General features: G+C 35.2%; 2 pseudogenes; both read right to left on the bottom strand.

Annotated features, from left to right (window-relative positions):
* Positions 1 to 8,750: 8,750 nt before the first annotated feature.
* Positions 8,751 to 16,166, bottom strand: LOC131638889 (ervatamin-B-like; annotated as a pseudogene).
* Positions 16,167 to 18,639: 2,473 nt separating this feature from the next.
* On the bottom strand, positions 18,640 to 21,057 carry LOC131638888 (uncharacterized; annotated as a pseudogene).
* Between the last annotated feature and the right edge of the window lie 2,740 nt (positions 21,058 to 23,797).

Raw genomic sequence — 23,797 nt, 5'->3', positions numbered from 1 at the left:
GGGGAATTTGAAGAGATTCGCCTCGCGAGGACTTCATGAGATGTGTATTATGGATGACATGCCCCCAGTAATCATAGACTTAGGACAATGCCCCATGTCAATTGGGAAGTGGCTTCAGACCCACTTGGATACACGCCTCGTGTTGATTGGGATCTTGAGAGATTCTTGGAATCTTGACCTGATTGCCCTAGATTGATTTGGATAAAGCATGTCATGCCCCTTGTATTCATTGACTTCTAGTCAACTGAGTTGGTTATAAGAGATATTGCTGCTGGAATAGTTTCATCTGTCGGGATGACTTTTGATCATTAGTCGTACCCTGTGCAGATTCTTTCTGATGCTAACATTTGAAATTATGTAGCAGAATATGTTTAATAATAAATTCATAAGATGCAATGCATATGTCTGTCTTGAGTTTTTTTTTTTAAAAAAACATTTAAACTAGAGATGTAAAAGCGTGAAATTTGTAAAAACGTGATGTTTTGTAAAACGAAATATCAACTCAGCATTTGTAGTAAACCTTAAGGAGTCGGGATACCTTTTGGTGACAGTATGCTTTCGAACTAACCATGCTTCAGTTAGGACTTTCAAGGGTTGTAACGTGGCTTGGTTCACGGTTTAAGAAACAAAGGATAAAGGCTCAAAGTTTATTTGTACCCATCCCAATCTTCATGATGTTCTTCGATCTTATGCTCAGTTAATTTTGCGTTTCAGCTTTAGCAAAGCTTGAAGTATTAATATTGATATTTGATGGTGGTTGAAGCATCAGAAGTTCATCTGGACAGTCAATCATCCTTCTTTGTAATTCTTCTTGCTTTGGTCGAGGATTTGTAGTGACCTCTTTTTTGGACTTTGATTTTTGTTATCCCTAACTTTTGCCTGAACTGCTTATTTTGTGATTACAGTCAGCGGGATGTTTCGACTTTTTTTTTCCGATAAATCTCCTTCATAGGTTTTGATTTAGCAGCTTTTTTCTTTTTGGTGGATATTGACTGCCTGACTTAATGATTGCGGGAACCCATCATTATACGTGTAGACTACAGCTAAGATAATTGAGTTAACTGAGTAACTACCCTGCCCCAGGTTATGATTAAAGGATTTTAATTTACACGTGAAAGAAAACTCCTACGCCTTAGGCTCAAAGGGGTTGACGAGGGATTACCATCCTTATATCTCTACTGTTTAGGAATTGAAACAATGCCTGTACATCGTCAGCATAGTCTGTTTGAAAGCATATTGTATGAGGTTATGGTATCATTTTCGTCATCCTCCCTCAAAAGGCTTACAACTTAGCAGGAGTTGAATATCACAAAACATATGCAAAGTAAAGACACAATTTAAAATGAGTGATAGCGAAATAATTTATTCAATACAAACATATGCAATGCACTAATGATGATTATTAAAACAGATAATGTCTATCATAAGTCGAATGTTTAAACAAACAGAATAGAATTTACAAAAATGAAAGTAAAACTAATGATCCAAAAGTTCGTCCGTCTAGACATCAATCAGTCTTGTCATGATTAGGCATGGGAGTGGTGATCACCATAAGAGTCTTGGGAGAGTTGAACTCAATTTCACCAGCATCAATCATATTTTGTATCTTGTTCTTTAACGACCAACAATTATTGGTGTCATGTCCAGGACTATTGGAATGATATGCGCACCTTGCATCGGGCTTATAGCTAGGAGCGGAAGTGTTGGGTTTCGCGGGAGGATCCCTTATAGTAATCAAGTTTTCCATCAACAGATGTTGCAGCACCTGAGCTAGTGACATATTGATCTTTGTGAACTGACGCTTAGGCGTGCTCTGCTTGTTTAGACGACTTTGTTGTGGCGCCGGTGTGGAGATTAGAACTGCCCCCACAGATTGGTTGCGTTCATTACGACCTTTCAGATTGTACACATCGTTAGCCATGTAAGGCTTCTCAAGTGAGTTAAAGTCAATGATCTTGTCATCAATGAGGTCTTGAATCTTGCGCTTCAATTGCCAACAATACTCTGTATCATGACCTGGACTATTTGAATGATAAGCACATCTTGCATGGTACTTGTACCCAGGAGTGGGATCGGTAGGAAATGAATATGGAGGCAATAGAGTTATCAGGTTTTGATTGAGCAGTTGTTGCAAAACTCGAGACAACGGCATGTGCCACGGAATAAATGCTCGCTTAGGTTTGGATTTCCGATTATCTTTACCACCTTGATGCTTATGTTGATTCTTCTCCTTCTCGATCAGAAGTGCCTTCAATTCTTCTTGCCCCCTGGCCAAGTTAAGGATCATTTCTTGGAACTAGTTGTTCCGAGCCTGAAGATTTTTGACTGATTGCTCGAGGTTCATGATGCTGAAATAAACAGCGAGGAGGTGAGAAACCTGTTGTGGAAACCTGTGATGCAATGTTGTGAATGCAGATGCAATATTTTCAAGGATCTTTAGGAAATTTAGTTAGCTACATTGGAAAATGATTTGTCGCCTCTTCATTTGAAGAATTCTGATTTTTGAAGATTCTTCCATGGGAATCAAGCTCACCATATCCAGTGGGTCATAGCCTCTGATTCGGAATACCTGTACTTCTCAATTTGAAAGCATAAGGCTAGAGGAAAGTAAATCCTCTTGCCCCTAGATAAGAGTTCAGTCCTTGATAAGAGCACCTGAAATTGTGCGCCCTAAATCCCTAAGATCCTTGAAAGGGTTAGTCAATCATGCTATGTTATGATGTCATGATGTCATGATGTCATGCGAATGAAATGCATCAGACAAAACGTAAGGTAATAAGGACAAGTGAGCCCCACAAGAAAAACCTGCAAGAAAACCAAAGGGTTAGTAGCAAGCACAGACAAGTCACACAAGTGTCCTTAAGTTTAAAGGCTTGCGTGAAGTTCGTAGGTAAGTACCCTCCCCACTGAAGTTAAGTTGGTTCAACCTGTCCTAGAATAGTAACCGGGTTCTATGGTGCTCATATCCCTGATCTTTCTCGCGGGCATTGTCTCAACATGGCACTCGATCGGTAAGCCAAAAGCATCCCTAGAGTCCAATCTCAATGAGTGTAGCATCGAGTATCAACCGGCTTCAGTCAGGAATCCAAAGCCAGCTATCTCGCTACTTCCTATAGGCCGAAGTCAAGTTCAACTAGGGTTTTAAGGGCGAATTAGTGCTTATGACACCATGCGGTAGCCAAATGTCTCCTCGATCATATTCAAGGGCCATTAGGACAAACCAAAGCATCGCACTAACGGTGGCCACCAGTTCAACCATAACGATACATGTCGTACAACCTCCCTGGTCTAATGCCACATACCTAAGGTACACTAGATCCGGGTGTAGGATCTTTCACACAGCAGAATTCCCAAAACAACCTTTAAAGATAAAGAAAATAAGTCAAACAAATTTAAAGTGATCCTAGCTCTAAGGTAACCCCTCTTTTATTCGAAAGCATCCCCAGCAGAGTCGCCAATTCTGTAATACGGTGAACTAACTTTATTTGAAAATGTGCGGATAGCAAGAGTCGCCACCGACTTTTATTTTATCCAATTATCGAAAGGCTAAAAGAACAGAAAAAGACCTTTTGAAAAGATTTGAGTTCGGGGGGTAAGTTATACAAAGGGAAGGTGTAAGGCACCCTTTGTATCCATGGTTATCCATGGGCTCTTAATTGCTTAGCTCGCTTTTGTATTGTTTGAAATGTTTGAAAAGGAGGTGTGAATAGGAAACCTTTGAAGAAGAACTTTAGCTTGTAAATAAGCGTAGTCTTTTGAAAAGTATTTGAAAATTAGTGGAAAAAGAGTTTTAATTTGAATTTGAATTAGAAATAGAGCAAGCAATTAATAGCAACTACCCTAAGTTTGAAAAAACGTTCTTTTAGCTTTTCAGGTGAAAGGATCTATCCATACCATAAGAGGGTAGGAAGTCTTTCAATTGGATGTTGAAAGGGTCATCGAGTAATCGTTCGCCATAAGACTTTCCCTTGCCATAAAGAGGGCAGGTAGTCTAAGGGAAGGATATAATAGTCATTAATCTGTTTTAGGCATCATGCGAGGATACCTTAGCAATAGGGACAAATCATTTTCATAAGGCAACCTCGGGGGAGTTTCAATAACTTTGAAGGCAACATTGCTTTAGGTATCCTCGGAATCGAGGGACTTGACTATTTAGTACACTTAGAGGCAACAGAATCTTTAAGGCAACAGGCAACAAAGGCAACAAGAGGAATTACCCTAAAGGTGTGTGGGTGCAACAATCACGTGGTTCAGTTCGAATATTTAATCTTATATTGTTAGTGATCTAACGTTTGATTGATGATCTTGCACTCCCTAATTTACTAACCACAACAATTAATATTACAGAATTTAAAGGCAGAAAATAAATTCCTACGCTATTACAATAAACACCTGCGGGGAAGGGGGGAATTAAAGCAGAAGAATAAGAGGAATCAATAATTAGTTTTATCATCTTGACCTTGAGCCTTGATCTTCCTCGAACCCTTGATTGACTTTGATCATCTGAGAATTAACAAAAATAATGTGGTAAGTGTAGGAGGAATTCATTGACTTAAAGAGGCAAAGAAAAATAAAAATGTTATCTAAACAAGGAAAGTAAAAAACTTAGCTTTTTGGTCAGGTAAGGCGCGTGGTCGAGGATATTTGATTAACCCTGAAAAGTCGAACACAAAGAAGAGAAGTGTTAGTGCATTCACTGATTTAAACCCTAAAAAGTTTGCAAACCCTAAAGGGTTATTTAAGAAAACTTATTGTGACCTAAAAGATTTACAAAGCTTAAAAATGTGTTAGTGGATAACACCTACCAATAAACCTAAGGCTATTAAGGTTTATAAATGGATCGAGGTTAACAAACCTAAAAAAAATTAATTGATTAAAAAGTATATACAAAATAATAATTTTTTATTGTCTTTAAAATAATTATTGATAAAATTGTGGAAAAGTCGAGTTTTCGATTAAATAAAATAAATGATTATTATTATAAAAATAATTTGTTTAAATAACATAAGTTTAATAAAAGAAAATAAAAGAAAGAAAAAGAAGATAAAATAAAAAGAAAATAATTTAAAAGAAACTCATGTAATAAAATAAATAAAAATAAAAATAAATTGGAAGAGCACTTAGCTCAGATCTAGCGTGTTGGAATCCTTGATGGTACACCGTGGATCATCACCTCTGGCCCTTCTGATCTGTTCGTATAGGGATCCCATGGCCGGAATATGAGGGTATACGGTGAGCTCTCGTAGCCCACATGCATTGGATCTGAAATCAAATAAACTAAAAAAAATAACATGCGTAACCTGGGGATTGAACCCAGGTCTATGAGGATGATGGCGTTTCTCTCAGCCAGTTGTACTGCGCAGCGTTAATCGATAGTAATATGCTTGAAATACCATAAATAACAAAACATGTGGCTAATGGAAAAATTCAAAGGCAGTCATAACCTGGGCCCGCTGCTTCACTTGGAGACCAATGGGGAAGGGAGAGAGAAGCGAATCTCATTGACCCTCCAAACAGAAGATGCCACGCATGTATTGGAAGGTCAGCGCGCTGACTGACAAACAGCACCACGACACGCGTGTGGCTTCTGTTTGTCTTCTTCGTTGCCACCAAATCCAAATAAATTGCTACGAAATTGCTTCCTCTTTGCTATGGATTTGCTACGAATTATTGGTAGCAATTGCTGTAAATATGAACCTGCACAATAACGAACACAACAAGCAAATCAATGGCCCAGATATGCTTAAAAGCTTCTCATGAGTACGAATCTGGATTTTGTTTGGTCTAAAAACAGCTGCAAGTATGAACACGGTGAAGGGGAAGTTTCTTGCCCTAGTAATGGCAAATAACGTTTCACACGTTAAAGCTTTCAACCATCAATTGAAACCTTCCGTAAAACATACTAGGAACTCAAAGAAATTGTTAGCTCGGATTATAATGCTTTAAATGATGAGATACGAGAATCAAGAATGTATGAGAATATGATGAATGCACCATACGTGTTTCAGGTGTGTTTTTATATGGATATTGATTCAAACCTACCTTTTGTTACCTTAGGTATGGAATAGGACGATTTGTTTGGTCTGAAACTTGCTTGAGTTCGTGATATGAAGTTTTCACCTTTCTTTGATTTTTGTGACTTTGGAAACCCTATTTTCCTTCTCCTTTTTCGTGTCCTCTTGATCCTAATGTGTTACATATATATATAATGCAAGGGAATTAGGTCAAACAAAGAACCAAAAGAAGCCGATGATCCAATAAAATATTTGATTGAAAATAATATGTAAACTTGATTCAATCTTTCTTAATTTGTTGCAATCTTTCCCAATCAATCTCACGTGGTTTTTTAAATCAATATTTGCCCCATATTTGATTGACAAATTAGCCAATATTATATCTTTCATATTTATCATTATTTCTCCATCAAATTTTGAATTAAAATGAATATAATTCAAAATAAAATAAATAAATAATTTTAATAAGAAAAATATGGCGTGGTGGGCTCTTATCTACTTCAATAATATATTTAAAGCCCAAACTTTGGCCCATGGGTTCAAAAACTCAAAATTCTTCACTTTGCACTTCATGTATTTTCTCAAAATTGCCCAACTTGTGCAAGCCATAACTCTCATTTTTTATGGTATGGAGATGTTCTAGGACTTTTTAGAAAGCCCAAGATGTCTTCTACAAGCCACTTTGGAACATATTTTTCATTTGGAGATTTTATCTTGATGATATTCCTCCTGACAAAAAACTGCTTTTTTGCGATCTTCAAGAAGGACCTGTAATTTATTGGCTTATATCTCTCAAATGGTGCATTTTTAGCCTTGGCATGTGAGAGACAAAGTTGTAGAGAATTCAATTTCCTTCAAAATGAGCTTTGGATGGGAAATTTTTGATGTTCCATGTGAAAGTTATGGCTGGTCAAAGTTTAGTCGACTTTCTCCTATGAAAACCCTAATTTAGAAACTTGGACTTTTGATGATCATGATCAATCCTTGATCAAATGATGAATGATACTTCAAAATAAGGATGTTGACCAAAAATCAGGAATTCTGACTGTACTTTGACCCTAGTTGACTTTTAAGTCAAATTAGTCGACTGTTGACTGTTTGAGCAGTTGACTGAGCAATCTATTGAATCAGGGCTTGAAACTTGGCATGAGGGCACTTTGAAGTATATGAGAGACCATGTAGTCCACTTGAGGTATTAGAATTTGATTATACTTTGAGAAGATCAAAACCCTAGTTTGAGGGTTGTTGTTTAGGAGAGAGACTGCACGCTTCCTTCTTGTATATCTTTGAGCATTTGAAAGTCAGATGGACTGAAATATGGATAAATATATTGGGCAAATTTTGGGGTATGACAATCAGCCACCACATAAACCTATACCTTAAAAACATATAACTACCTCAAATCCACATATTTCTCCTATTCATTTAAATCATTAAACCAAAATTCCTATTTTTGATTTTTCAATTCATAATTACTCTCAACCTACTACGAGGCTATACCACAAACACCAATAACATGTCTAAATGAAGGGAAGTTAATGTAGTAACATATAAGGTTCACATCACAAACATAATTAGGTGTTTTATTAGGGTACCAAGAGACTTTAATTATGGAAAATTGGAAGGGTTATATAAAAATCTTTAAAAAGCAACAATATGCATATCATAGCAAATGGATGCATAAAAAATTGAAATTACATGAAAATGTTGTTACCTTTCTAGATTTTTTACCACAGTAAACAAATTTAAGTAAGGATTGTATACTTCTTCCTTAGATGTGATTTGAAATTGTACCTTATAAAATATTAAACTTGATCATCTATAGTATTGAAATTGTTTGATAAAAGAAAGGATTGTATACTTCTTCCTTAAGCAATAAAAATCCAAAACATTTCTAAATGATTGTCCAAAACATGCATTGTGCCAAATAATATATAGTAGATTATAAAACCTCTCTTAATCTTATAATGTAATCATATTATAATATGTAGTAGAAAAATGTTAAAGTTTACCAATTTTATTTAGCAAGAAAGTGAAGAAAATGAAGTGGCATATTGTGATTGGATGAACTGGTTTGGTAACAAACCACCAATAAGTGAAGCCCAATAGCAAAATAAACAGCTATCGCATTTAGAGTAAACATACTTTTTTTCCCTCGGCATCATAGAGTATCCATCATGAGGATATCATTTCAATCTCTAATATGATCTATCAAGTAGTTGACCGCATCCCACACACATGCACTTACCAACCATCTCCCCTATTTAAAGAAAAAAACACGCCGCTCTTTAAATATCAAAATCATTTCTATTAAAATTCTACGTTTTCACTCGTCTATTGACTTAAGCGTTGGAGGACTAACCTTACAGGTTAGCTTCTTCTCCACCGTATTGGAAGTCGTGAATAATCGCAACAATTTGCAAACTCATGATCTACTATCACTAACCAGTTCCATAGTAGAACAAAAAGTGATAAAAAAAATTATTTGCAAAATTATTTTAGGATATACAAAATACAACTACATTATTATCATGACTACTATTACAAAATAATAACAACCATGACGAGGAGAATTCATATTTTAAAAATAATTTCAAGAATAACCACATAAAAAACTCTAGACTCACAAAACCATAAATTTTGCTTTAAATTATTTTTCATATTTAGATCCTTAGTTCTCTAAATACTTTTTTGAAGAGAGATAAAGAGAAATTAATAAACTTAATTCTAATATGCTCATTTATTTTTGACTATTTCTATAGCCCATGCATTGATTGCACACACTCCATATTTTTTACCGGTCTCCCTTTTGATAAACATATGACCATTCTTTCCATATTTTGTGCCAACTGAATTCTTCACAATCCAATATTTGTCATTGTCTACAGAATCATAACCGACTATTACCAAAGAGTGAGTTACATCCATTGAATCCAACGGGCACTCTTGACCTCTAAATACTCCCTGCCATAAGATAAATATGTTCTTCATTAACAAAGATATAATCCAATCATCCATTAATCACCCAATTGTTCTCTCACAGTAAAACAACATAAAGATAAAATAACTACACCTTCAATATTAAAGTAGGTGTTAAATGGGTGTAAACAAAATGACATGAATAAGAAATTTACTTTTTATATAACTACTTGCATCGGTGTAATGTTGAAATTCTCGTGTCTCTGCATAAATACCAACATTCAGAGGTTGCTTCGCAACTGAACACAATAAACCGTTCTCCGATCTATTCACGAGATGATGTGATTTAATGCGACTAGTTGCACTATTTGGAATCTACATTTCATAAAAAAAGTAGGTGACAAAAATTATTACAATGCTTAAACTAAAATATACAAAATGAAATATTAATAGTTTTTAATGTGTGATGGACGCTATATAATAATTAAAAAAAGTAAACAGAAAAACAATATATATATATATATATATATATATATATATATATATATATATATATATATATATATATATATATAAAATAGTAAAATTGTTAGAAATTAAGAACTGTGGAGTTTTTGCAAAGACCCTTGTTAGCTGTATAAGGATAACGATCCTGTGTTGCAATCCCTTTGTTTCCTTCTACCCAAATGAATGCTTTGTTTACATTTCCTCTCAAACAATTTCCATACGGTTCACAATCTAGAAGCTCTTGATCTGAAAGGATGATAAGCTTTTTCGTCTTTATTACAACTATTCCTTCAATAGCAGCAACCGTTGAGAATGCCCAACAACAACCTAATAAAATAAATGAAATATAGTTACTGATGGATCCTGCCTTAAATTTTAGAGGAGCTAGGAATGTTACAATTAAAATTTAATAACTAAATTACATTTGTTCTTAAATATAAGATCATTTTGAGTTTTTTTATTTCATTCCTAAAATTATTTTCAAATTTCAAAATATATTAATGATTTTGTTAATCATATATATATTTTTCATTTATTTACTTGTTGTGTTTTCTCTTTGGTTTGGAAAGACTTGCTTCGTGGGTTGGTTTCGTCGATTACAATTTTGTGGACACTTGGAGTAGTTATATAGGTTGACATAATTATTGCAAAACCAATAAGGTGAAGTCTAGTAGAGAATGGATTTTTTGGTTGGCAATTTGTTAGTCAATTTGGAAGGTTGGGAATGATATTATTTTCCGTAATGATCCTTGGAATGTTTCCGATATCATTTGGAGCATTAAGAAGCTCATTTGGAGGTGGTTTTTCTTCGGGAAAATTACTCGCACCAACTATAATTTTTATGATTTTAACAATGCTTTTTTGTTGTATTTTTCATAAGGTGTATTTGGTGTGTAATTTTCTTCGGGGTTTTTGTCTTATGCCCTGTCTTTTGTAATCGTGTTGTTTGAACTTTTGATTCTTGTAATGAAATCTTGATTAAAAAAAAATGGTTAGAACTGTTGGTAATACATTGTTAATTATCAAAAAAAAAAAATTCAAAAGGCTTTAAATACTCTTACACAAATATTTTATTATTCTCTTACTAAAAAAATAAATTTGTATAATTATTAAATAGTCAATAAATTCAATATTAAATTATTCTCAAGCATTTTTTATTAGAGGCATGTAATATAATGCAAACTTACCACAACTGCCCTGATCCTTAACAGGAGTGACAGCTCCTTTCAACCTCCAGTCCAATTTTGGAGGTGGTTTACTAAATGTTAATTCATCAACATCATCATTCACAATATCCATGTTATCACTGTTCATGGTCATGTATGTTTCTTTGAACTCCTTGAAGCTCAAATCAGCAAAGTTGGTCAAACCAAGAAGAGAGCTATGAGGTGAGTCTCTCTTTGCATTTTTCTCTGTGATATACTTTAAATTTGTAACAAAAGTATCAAATTTCTTTGCCATCTCTTCTAGGTCACTGTAGACTCGTCCATGTTCTTTCTTCTATAGTTGAAATAATTGTATAACATCATCTTGATTAGGAAGCTTACATGTGATTAGGAGTGTCAAAATGGGTCGTGGTCCGTAAGGCTGACCCGCTCACCTACCAAAAAATTGTGAGTTGTGTTAGAATTTTAGGACCGTCTACGTGCTCTTCCAAAACAAAACAAAAAAAATCCCGCGAGATAAAGACGTAAAAGGGCATGTTGGTCCACCAAACTCGCTTAATTTTTTTAAAAAAAGTTAAATACAAACCAAAATAAGGGTCCAATTTTGTTCTAATAAGAGCGCGTTTAATATTATTTACCTTGATGATTAGGATTTAGATTTCAGAATGTTTCACTTTGTTTTGTTAGACCATGTTATATAATACTTGGTTTTTTTCTTCTTAAAAATACTTAAATTTGGGTTATGCAAGGAGTAGGGCTTTGTGGATTTAAGACTTATGGAAATTTATCGTGTAGTCGCTATGATTTTGTCAAGCTTCTGGTAAAGTTCCATTGAATTTAAATCCGAGAACATCCTTCACTCACCATCGATCTTTCTTACTAACTTTGATAACATACTTGACAAGTTTCAAGATGGTTATCTTTAACATCTAACAACTAACTTTAATTTCCGCACTTTATTATACCGCTCTTTATATTTCTCGCTTTATCGCTTTATTTTATCATTTCATCATATTTACATTCCGCTATTTTTCCTTTGTCCATTTGGACGTTTATATTCTGCTATTTTCTCTTTGTCCATTTGGACATATGTTTATGTTTCCGCCATTTTCTCTTTGTCCACTTGGACCATACTTTACTGTTATGCTAAAACACTAATAAATAACGAAAATCTAAAAAACACTTAAGGCTCTCTTTTGGACTATTGGTTACTATCCCTAGCATTTTGGAGATTCGGACTCATGGACTTAGTACCTCTGGACCCTTTTTGATATTGTTCTCTGTTGTTATTCTGTCTGTCTGGCATTGGATTGTTGTCTGTTTGTATGTGCAGGTATTTCCTTGAAAGCCCTTGATGGTTAATTCCAAGGCATTGGCATAAGGGTTTTACCTGAAAACAGCCGTTACTCTGCCCGATTTTCGTCAGAATTTTAATGTGCTTAATGCAAAGTGGTGCTGAGATAATAAATTCATCTGGATCCCCAAGTGATAATGTTGGTTTAGTATTGATATTCCAAAGGATGGGAAATCTACCTTGACTCTTAATGTCAAGTGTCGGCTTCTTATTTCGGTTAGACCGTTTCTTTCCTTAGCTTTTATTTTACGCAATAGGATAGCCTCTTCATCTCCTCCCATTCTTAAATTTTCAAAATCTTCTCTCTTTTTACAAAACCTTCTTATGTTTGCAATCTTTTCAAAACCTTTTCTTTAAAAATATCTTTTGCCCTTAGTGGCTTTTTCTTCAAAAGTTTAGACACTGTTAATTGTCGAAACGAGTGGTTATACCCCACGATTTTGAAATTGATTGATATAATGAGATCTTTTCCGCGTGAGAGAGCTAGTGGCATACTCGTTGATTTCATTCGAGTTGGAGCCCTTCTTTCATTTGCGAAGCAAAGAACTCGTTTGTTCTCATGCTCAAGATCAATGGCTGAGTATTTCTCTCCGACGACAATAAAGTGTTTATTCTTTTTTTTCAAAAATGTTTTCCCTTTTAAGCGGAACTACATTAGCTCTGACTTCTCCATTGCACCGAGGAGGTATGTAGGCACAAGACTTAACGTCTTGCCGAGCTTATTTTAAAAATAAAACAAACCCTTTTTCTAGCACACACGACACAGATTTTCAAAAAGGTTCCTGTGGAGTACCACAGATATGAGGGGTGCTTAATGTAACACCCCATATTTTATATTTATTAATTAATTGGATTTTAATTTAATTAATTGGATTTATGTAATTATGCGGTGATTAAAATAATAAAATTGAAATATGTAGTAATGGGCCAGTGTTGTAGTTAGTGAGAAAGGGGGTGCAAGAAATAAGGCCTTTACTAAAGCTATTTGTGTTTTTCAAAAAACAAGAGTTTTGGAAGAAGAGAAACACAAGTGCATTTGGGAGAACGCAGAGAACGTGAAAGTGCGACAGAGGAGAAGAAGAGGAAGAGAGCTTCAAGGATCCCAAACTCTAAGGTAAGGGGGGACTCTTCCGGTTAACCTCTATTATCGGGTCGCAGGCATTAGGATTGAAATCGTATACTATTGATTCGATAGAGAATATGTTCTAGGTTGGGGTTTTGGTATTTAGGTTCAATTTTGTGAACTTTGTGTGATTACTTGTTGGTAGTGATTGTTGATGTTAAAAGTGTTGTTTGGTTGATGATATAACTCATATTTCATGTGAAATCTCTCTGTTTTTCGTATACAATCGTATTGGTTCGATTGGGGGTTGTTTGGGGGAATTCAAGGTGCTGAAAACTGGTTTTTGGGTTGCAGGTACGAGGTAATCGGTTACCGAAAGGGGTGTAATCGATTACCCATAGTAAAAACAGCAAATTTGGGGTTTTGAACTTCAGTAACCGATTACTGGTGTTTGGGTAATCGGTTACCGCTGTACGTTTTTGAAAAATACTTGTTTTTATAAAACTCATAACTTTTGATCCGTAAGTCCGTTTTGGGTGCCGTTCGAAGCGTTACGAAGCTAATGAAATGCTCTTTATGATTAAAATAAATTAATTATCACTAGATAATTTAATTATTATGTGGTTTGAAAATGATATGTAATTGTGTTTGGGTATGTCGTGGATTAATGTTATTTAAGAATAACATGTATGGGTATTGTGTATTATGTGCTAATTGTGATACATGGAATTGATAAATGATAATTTCTATGTATTGTTGTGATTGTTACATGATGAATGTATGTTATACCAATGGTGGATAATTCAATGTGTTGAATTGTGATGGATGTGTTAGACGTAGTATTATGATGATGTAAATCTCATGTTGTTGTTGTGTGGATTTGATGTACTTGGTACATAATTGTGGAATGTATTATTGTTGTATGCATTGTGTGACGAGTCGAGATATGATAATGTTGTTCATATGATTGAAGTGGCAATGTTGTGATAAAATGATTATAATGTTGATAATGTGATCATGTGGTGATTGTTTTGATGTCTAATGATGTTATTGTGATTGAATGATGCATATATATAAACATACTTTGATGATGATGATGATGATGATGAAATGAGTATTTGAAGATGTTACTCATTAGACTTGACGATGTTATAAGTATGTTCATGTATGTTTGCATTCATTCATGTTCATTGATGATACTGTATCCATAAGGGTGTGTTGGATCAGTGAAGGGCATGATTCCCATTGTGTGGAATCTGTGCTGGCAGGACCGTATCTTGATGATGTTGGATCGGTCATGGGTTATTCCCATTTGATGATGTTGGTACCACATGCATAGTGTCAGTTGCATTCATATGCATGATTTTATAACATGATTGGATGTTTTCCAGTGTTATAAATATTGATGATGTGTTGGTTGTTTATGATGATGAAACTTGCCTGAATATATGTTGATGTTGGGTGAATATTATACTGTTGATGTTCTATCGTTTATGAACTGATAACATTGTTTAATTGTGAATGAGACTCACCCTTACTGTTGATCATTTTCAGATTGAGGATAGCGGTTGTTCGACTCGGTGAGGATTAGCTCATGAGTCAGTTGTTTAGTTAGCGTCAGGTGTCATGCTCTGATATTTGTAACACTGGGGACGCGATGTTTAGAGTTTATGTTTTATAACTCTAGTTATGTTTTGATGTTTGAAGGATTAGTTTGAAAGATGTTAAACTTAATCTGTTTGATTTAATTCCGCTGTGTTGACATGAATTGTTTTAATTAATGAGAATTGCCTCAGTGAATGCATGACATGACTGAACGATGTTTTTAATTTATTTTGAATTGTGGCACCCTTATTTCATGTACTCTGAATAAATTTATTTAATTTGCCGCGGGGTTTAGAAGGGTGTTACACTTAAAACCTTCCCCTTGTATAAACAACACCCGTACCTAAGATCTCTTCTTTTTGTTTTAAAAAACAACTTTGGGTTTTATTCGTTCTTTTCCCTTTTCCTTTGGAAACAATAAAGCGCGGTGGCGACTTTCACTGAAATATCGATTCGAGTCAATCCCATGGCTTCGATATCAGATTTTCCCCGCTACACTACTCATCTCTGTTCATCGTTCTATTATTCTGTATATTTACTTTATTTGCAAAACCAACCAAAACCCCTTTTGAACTTTTGTTTAATTGAAATTCTGATAAAACTCTGTATCGTCAAGCAGTCCTTGAGATTCGATATTCGGGGAATTTTCCCTTTATTACTACAGAGGCAAAATAGTACACTTGCTATTTTATCGATCAGCGATCTTGGCACTGTCAATGGGCGTCATATTCCATGGGTCTTCACAATATTTGTTAAACTCATTTGAAGTGAACTCTCCTCCTTGATCAAATCTCAGGGCCTTATTGGAAATAGCATTTTCTTTGTCCACAAGGGCTTTAAACTTCTTAAAGTTTTCAAACACTTCTGAGTTCTCATTCAAGAAATAAACCCATGTTTTTCTATAATAACCATCAATAAATAGTAGAAAGTACTTACTCTTTCCAAAAGATGTGGATTTGATTGGTTCAAAGACATCGGTGTGTATGAGCTCTAGCGGCTATGTGGCTCTTGATGTTGATTACTTTGGAAAGCTTTTATGGAATTGCTTCCCAATTAGACATCCTTCACCGGGTTGGTTGGGTGGTCGAGGCTAGGAAAGCCTCTCACCATCTTTTTCTTCCTCAAAATTTATTGACCGTCGAAGTTGAGGTGCCCGAATAGTAGATGCCATAGCCACGAAGAATCGGTATAGCAAGCCTTGAGACACTTTGCCACATTATTTTGAATGTTTAAGAGGAACATTCTATTCTTTGATATAGGCACCTTAGTAGTCAAGTTATGTCTACAATCTCTTAAGAAAAGACCACGTTCTTTCAAGTGGATATCATATCCTTTCTCGAATAATTGTCCCAAGCTCAAAATATTATTCTTCATGTTAGGCACATTGTACACATTAGATATGAATTGATGACTACATTCTCCAAGCGTGTGAGAATTTCACCTTTGTCTTTGACCGATATATTCAAGAAATCTCCAAATGAGACATCACAAGTTGCTGCTTTAATGATCTCTAAAAACATGCTACGATCGCCGCACATGTGGTCGCTTATGCCGTTGTCAAGGTACCACTTGTTTCTTCACTCTTCAACTTGGTTTTGGCACGTGAGTAACAAAGTTTCTTCTTTTCCGCCTCTTTCTTCTACAAATTTATCTCTATCTTCAACCTTCTTCGAGAATATACATTTGGATACGTATTGACCAATCTTGTTGCAGTTGAAGCACTTGATTTTGATTTTTCGTACCTCGACCATGAATTCTCTCTTCCACGACCTCTTGTTGCTTGTGGATTCCAATTTCTTTCTCTATTGTTAAAGTTGTTGGAGTAGTTATTGTAACTGCCTTTTCTTCCCCCTTGTCCTCTTCAACGTCCACGATCTTGTCCACGACCTTATCCTTTTTGGCTCTCGTAATTCACATAGTTTGCTTCCTTTATGTTGAGTTATAGTAGTTGCTCCGTAGCCTCCTTTTGATTAATTTTTCTATTTTTTTTCTTCGTGTGCTTGTAAGGAACCCATAGTTTCTCAACAGTCATGGTCTTTAAATCCTTGTTGGAACTTTGAAGAAAAATATTTTTTATCTGCTCAACTCCTTTGTTGGAAGTTTGAAGCTTGTCACGTGCTTCTTTGGCCGTCGTTGTGTTTGATATCTTCCCAAATGTATCTTCATCAACTGATTGATAAATGAGGAAGAAAGCTTTCTTCTCTCTCTCTCTCTCTCTCTCTCTCTCTCTATCTATCTATTTATCTCTCTCTCTCTCTCTTGACTCCTTCAACGTCTCTTTAATACCTTGGCTTAGCGAGGCTTTATCTTGCTCCTTGAGGCCTTTCTCAACGATATCCCACACATCTTGGGCTCCTAGTAGCGCCTTCATCTTGATACTTCAATTATCATAGTTGTTCTTTGTGAGCCTCGACATTTGGATAGGAAAACTTCCATTCGCCATCTTTTGAGGACCTTGAAGCTCTGATACCACTTTGTTGGAAATAAGGTCTTTGGTGTTATTGTTTAGTAATATTAGAGGCTTGAACAGAAACTTGATAGGTAGGAGAATTCTTGATGGAAGAGATAACTTTGTACTTTTGCATGATTCAAAAATGTGTGATTACATCCATATTTATAATACTCTAAGGAGAATTCTAGACACACTAATTCTAAAGAGTTCTCAACCTTAAAAATCCAAAGAGTATTCTAGAAAATATTACAATAGCAAAAAATATTTAGACACTCCAAACACCACAAGAATTTTCTAAAAACATTACCAAAATAATCTAACCCTAAAATAATTATGCCCAAAAAGTCAAATAATAAAATTAGACCCAAATCAAATTAATATTTCAACATTTTCGCCCTCTCTCAAGCTAGATCCCATTCTAAGCCCTCTTCTGCTCTCACAATCGCGCATCCTCACCACTGCTTCATTTGTCTTCTCTTGTTCTCCATTAAGTCTGCCTACTTCACTGTGATTTTTTCTCTCCAAAATCTTTATTGGATAACTCTATCTTTGTTTTGGAAATTAAGAAATAAATTTCTTGGCTTTATTACTTTTCATTTGATTTTTATATTTTCGAAATAAAGAAAATGTGGCTCCTTTTTCATATGAATTGAGTTATATGTAATTTTGATTTCAATCTTCAGATACCCATTTTGTTATTAGTTTAAAAATACAAATTAAACCAGATGAGTTGGGTTTGATGTTTTAAAATTTCATAACTAAAAAAAATTTGAAGAAGTTCATGACATGCAAAAAAAACTCTAGGTCGATACTAGGTTTGATTTTCTAGTATTGTGGGAGATTAAAAAATCGTATATGGTTTGAGATTGTCAAACCCTTCTCTATGAACATCATGATCTCTATAGTTCAATTGTTCCTTATTGATAAATAATTTTGGAGTTGGAATACATGATCTATTTGTCTCTTAATTTTTTACTAGGCCTCCTTTTAGCATAACGATTAAAAAAATTATGTGATGTTCTTTTTCTCTTTATAGAAAAATGTATTTGGATTTTGATTGTTGAACTTCCTAAATAAAGGTGACTGACATTTTGCATCAACAAGGTCTGTAAAATTTATAATATACTACATTTATGATTACATTATAATATTTATTTGGCATAATGCATGTTTTGGACACATTAAGAAATATTTGAGATTTTTATTGCTTTTATTGCTTTAGGTAGAAGTATACAATCCTTTCTTTTATCAAACAATTTCAATTGTATAGATGATCAAGTTAAGGTTTTTGATAGGAAGTTATCCTACCAAAACTATGAAATTAGGGTTTTCTACACTAAAAGGGGAAGAACACTAAAGTAAAATAAAAGGGATAAGAATAAACTTTAATTTCATTGATTCATTTTGCCCTTTCTCAAAGAGTACATATATAGTAGTAGAAGTGGATGGTAACTAAAAGCCCAATAACTAATTAAAGTCCACCTCAATAATATTTCAAGGTCCTAAGAACATTATAAAAATGCATTACAACTTAAATAACAATAATGTAAACTCTACTTCTAATTAATCATAATCCTTAGTCTATCATTGCCAACCCCTTCAAAAACAACCTTGTCCTCAAGGTTGTAAAATACACTTAAGATGCTAATTGTTGCGGTTGTAATACTCTTTCCTGGATCCCACACAATGAAGAGAAAAACTCCACTAATATAAATAAAACAGTAGTAGAAAACAAAAATATCACCATAGATTTTCATTCTGTCTGGGTGGTCAATTCCGCGGATCTTAGAAATTTCCCCAACTAAGCTTGTTTTACCAACCAGCAAAGGCAGCTGCAAACGAACAAACATGTTCCAGAGCAAAGAAATTGTAATTTCTTTATCCCCTTTAATAATATCTTCTATTGAAATCATTCTGCCATCTTCATCAAGTAATGAGACCCCAGCTAGTCTAAGATATTGTAGGGAAACACCATAGTTTACCAATTTTTTCTTACAGGTGTCAGAAGGAACTACAATTTTCTTGAGTATAGAAGAATTGTTTTGCAAGAGCTGAATAGATCCACACTGTTTTAGTCCGTTTTGGAGATCGATGAATAAATCTCTGACCCAGAAATCATACTAAACAAGAGGCCCCTGTTGGTGAGACACTTTATAACCGAAAATAATCAAATGTGTCAAAAGATTGCTTTCTCCGTGCATTACATCAGAAGACAGAAATTCATGAATCACTTAACTACTTGATTTAATCCAATACTCTGCTTTGAATAATAAAGGTGAACCATCTTCCAATCCATCAATAATAGTTTCAATAATATATCCTTCTGAGATGTTTTTAGTCACCTTGGCTTCCGATTATTTCTTTTCAAGAGAAGGCAGCAATTGATTTACTGGGATATTTGGTCTATTTCGCTGGTTATAATTCAACACACTCATGACGTGGCCAATATCATAACCCACTCTATATTCAACCATAACTTGATTTTAGCCAGGAATGAGATTCTGTTCTTCTTGGCATTTCAGCTTCAATTGCTTCTTCATAGATAAGTTCTCAGGCCTCTCTTCACTTTCCATATAAATACCTATATATAGGTAATACATATCATCCAGGGCTTCAAGACTTTTATTACAACCGTCGATAAACACAAGAACACCGCCCTTAAATGGATCTAAACAGTCACTAACTACAGAAAATCTAGTAGAAGGACAAATGGTTGTAGTTGTAACATTTATCAAATTACCAGTATCAATATCAAGCATATAAAGGTCATTGTATAGATTTTGGGCATCTGTACATCCACCAAAAACGAACAAGTTCTTGCCAAAAGAAACTGTGGAATGACCAGCCCAAGGTGGTAACAATTGGCCAGATGTACTCAGCTTCATCCACATTGGAGTATCTGTGTTAAGGATCTGGACATCAGACAAATAATAATTGTGCGCATCTTCACCCCTTATCACAATAATCTTGTTCTTCCACGATGAGCATGTCTGACTATCACGAGGAGATGGCGGTGTGCCGGAAGTTGTAGGACGCATCCAAACAAGCGTCTCTGTATTCAGTATGTAAAGATCATTAAAGTATATCTCATTGTTATTATCAGCAGTTTTTCCACATCCATAAAAAATGTAGAGTTGTTTGCCAACAACAGTCGCGCTATGACCCTCACGTGCCTCCGGCCCTTGTCCTCTTATAATCGGATAATCCCATGTTTGCAAAGACGTGCCTAAAATATGAAAATCCATGAGTGGATTAATTCCATCAGTACCCTCAAATACAAACAGTTTAGGACCAATAACACTGCAAGTTTGACTATCCATAGCAGTAGGTGGAGAGCCTTTTATTTCAGGTTGGCTCCATATCTGATTCACAGTGTTAAAGACATGAACTTGAGTAGTTTGGCAGTTATCTTTGCCATAACCACCAAAGACATAGATATGTCTACCACCATTAATGGAGTTACAAGTGTGACCCCACCTTTTGCATGGCCCAGATAACACTTTTCCACCATTAACTGAGAGCTTATTTTGAACATGAGACAAATTCTCATTACACATGTCATTAGACTCAAAACTCGGGAAAGGAATTTCATTTCCATCAATTGAAGCATCAAGCATTTTCTGTTCTAAAGGATCAACAAAAGTTACCTTACGAACATGAATTTTGTGTTTAGATGAAAGAGTAGTCTCGTTTCTCTGGGTAAGGATTTTCCTTCTAGGAGACTCAACGACCTTGAACGAAGTAGAGTTCGTCGGAGACATGAAATTCTTAGACAATTTTGACGTAGCAGCTGGTGACGACAACCGAATCTTTCCAGGTTTCAACACTTCATCTTTCACATTTTCCCGCTCATAATCAAAGCTTTTTCTCGGAAAATCTATGTGACTATTGGCATAGGTGTGAGAGAAACTGGATCTAGGGTTTGCCATGAGGGAGGAAGGGTTAGAGAATGGATTTTCGGTGAAGCTTCTTCTCATGTGATTAATGGATTATGAATTTCTTTGATTAAGGTTCGATGATTTAGTGTTGTGGTTGAAAGAAAGGACCGGGAGTTTCCTGTAGGTGTAAAGTAATGTTTATAAGAGTAAGATTTCTTCTTATAAAGCTATAATCACAACAGTGATATTTCTCTTAAGTTCTAAGCTTAACACTCACTAAATATTACAAGAGTTTGTGATGTTGAAGATGAAGTTCGTGAGCTTTGATTTTGACAGTGTTTTGGTATATTGCGCAAGTGTTCTCTATGCTGCTTCTGATCAGAACTTCTATATATAGGCATTGAGAGAAGATGATTGTTGGGTTGCATTTAATGCTTTGCGTGAATAGTACAGCTTTGCATTTAATGTTTCACACTTTTGTCAACTACCTCGAGCCATGCTTTTGCTGCTTTTATTGACTTTGCCTTTTGTAGCTTCTAACGTTCCTTTTGTCAGTCAGATATTAGACTTAATAGCCTGTCATCTTGTACTTGCTTCCGGACTCATATTTGTGAATAACAACATTTGAATTTCAGAGTCAATAGCTTGGTGCAGAGCATCTTCTTGTCTTCTGACTTTGAAGAGCTTTGAGCGTGATACCATTCAGAACTTCAGTGCTTCTGCTTCTGACTTCATGTTCTTCTGATGCTTCATAGTTCATGTTCTGATTCTACTTGACCATCTTCTGATGTCTTTCCAGAGCATTTCTGATGTAGCCATCCAGAACCTTCTGAGTCAGTGCTTTTGAGCGTTGATTTGTGCATACTCTTTATGTATTTCCTGAAATGGAAAATGCAAAGGATTAGAGTACCACATTATCTTATACAAAATTCATATATAATGTTATCATCAAAACATAGAATATTGATCAGAACAAATCTTATTCTAACAATGTCCCCCTTTTTGATGATGACAAAAACATATATAATTGATATGAATTTGTATCCAGAATATCAGATGACCAAAGATAATAACACAGATATAGCATAAGCATATAATCAGAGTGTGTGAATATGTCTCCCCCTGAGATTAACAATCTCCCCCTAAAATAAATACTAGAAGAATTTATAAATAAAAGACTTCCCTGAGTATTTTTCCATTTCAGTCGAGACTTTCACTTTGAATAGAACTTCAGAACATTCAGAGCTTCTGCTTCTTGCTTCCATAGGACAGCTTCAGAGCTTTGAATTTCTCCTTGTAATCAATTGAATCAGATCATACTTGATCTTATCAGAGCCTTCTTGAATGTATCAGAGCATTCTTAAAAAAATGTATCAGAACATTCTTCTTGCTTATGATCTTGAAGCTTCACAGCACTAAGCTTGCTTCAATTCTCTAAGAACATGTTTCTTCTTAGAATTGCTTTTCCCCGTGTATTTGCTTTTCAGGTTGAGCTTTTTCAGAATATCTTCAATCCTGCAAAAACTATCAAACACATAGAACTTACAAATAATGTTAGGAATGTTGAGACTTAATCCCAGCAACTGGTATAATAAATCAATTAAATTATCATGTTTCTCCCCCTTTTTGTCATAACATCAAAAAGCATGAAAGAGTCAGATGAAAAAGACACACAGAGTAAAGAAGATAAAATTTCATTGATAAATATCAGAAGATACAAAAAATGATAGAAGCAGATGCAAAAAAAACAAAGAAAACAAGCTAAGACTAAAGACTGACTACGACTGGCTAAGCCTAGAAGCTATGACGGCCAGAAGGTTCTTAATCTCAGCAGAGTCTTCCTTCTGATCCTTGATGAAGGATCTGAACTCATCACGAGTCTCCTCGTGCTTGTCTAGACGGGTAGCCAAATCAGCTTGATTTTGTTGAAGAGCCTTTATAGTGTTTATCAAAACAGAGACAGAAGGTCCATCAGAAGAAGCATCAAAGGTATTATCCATAACAGGAGGATTCTCAGCATTCACTTCAACCATGAGAACATCACCAGGATTTTCCTTAGCAGGAGTTTTCTCAGCAGGATGATTCTCAACATCGGCTTCAAACACAGAAACATCTTCAGGATACACAGGAGCAGGGATCTCAGCATTTGGATGTTCCAGAGCAAGAAGTATTTCAGCCAGATTCTCTGGAGGTGTTGGAGCAACAGGTTCTGGTGGGTATTCAACTCTTGGATATACCATATTTGGTGCTTTAACAGAGGGATTCTCCCTAAGCCAGTTGAATATGGACTGAAAGTCGCCAGTCATAACATTGTATTGAGGCTTCCACACAACCATAGCCAGAGGATGCCTTTCTTCAAGCTCATCAACAGACTCCTTCTCTTCAAGAGATTTCCAGCTGATGATGGGATAGAAGTAGCTTTCTTCAAAGTCCCGAAGGAATCCAGAAGGTCCAGGAGCATCAGCCAAACAAGCTTCTTGAAGCTTCAGAAGGTCAGATTGAATCTCTCTTCTGAAAGCTCTTTAGAGATTCCCAGAAGCAACATAATCCATCTTGGCATTATGTGCAACCTTCAGTGCATCTAAACCTGCCTGTACCTTAAGTTTTACAAATTCAAAACGAACACCAACAGAGAGTTCAGGAGGATTGGTTTTGAATTGAGTGGTTGAAGAGTCTGGGTTAAGAATGCAGTAGGGTTCAGATTCTCTTTCAAGAGCAAGAAACGATTCTACTTCATTGTCAGAGTCCAAGACAACAAAAACGAGGTCAAGACGAGGTTTAGGTTTATAATTACAATCACACAAGAGGTTATTGAAAGAATCAGAATCAAAAGATTCAG

The sequence above is a fragment of the Vicia villosa genome, unplaced genomic scaffold, assembly GCF_029867415.1.
Source record: "Vicia villosa cultivar HV-30 ecotype Madison, WI unplaced genomic scaffold, Vvil1.0 ctg.002467F_1_1, whole genome shotgun sequence".
Taxonomy (NCBI): Eukaryota; Viridiplantae; Streptophyta; class Magnoliopsida; order Fabales; family Fabaceae; genus Vicia; species Vicia villosa.
Note: the sequence above shows the minus strand (reverse complement) of the source record. Positions and strands in the feature narration are given on the sequence as shown.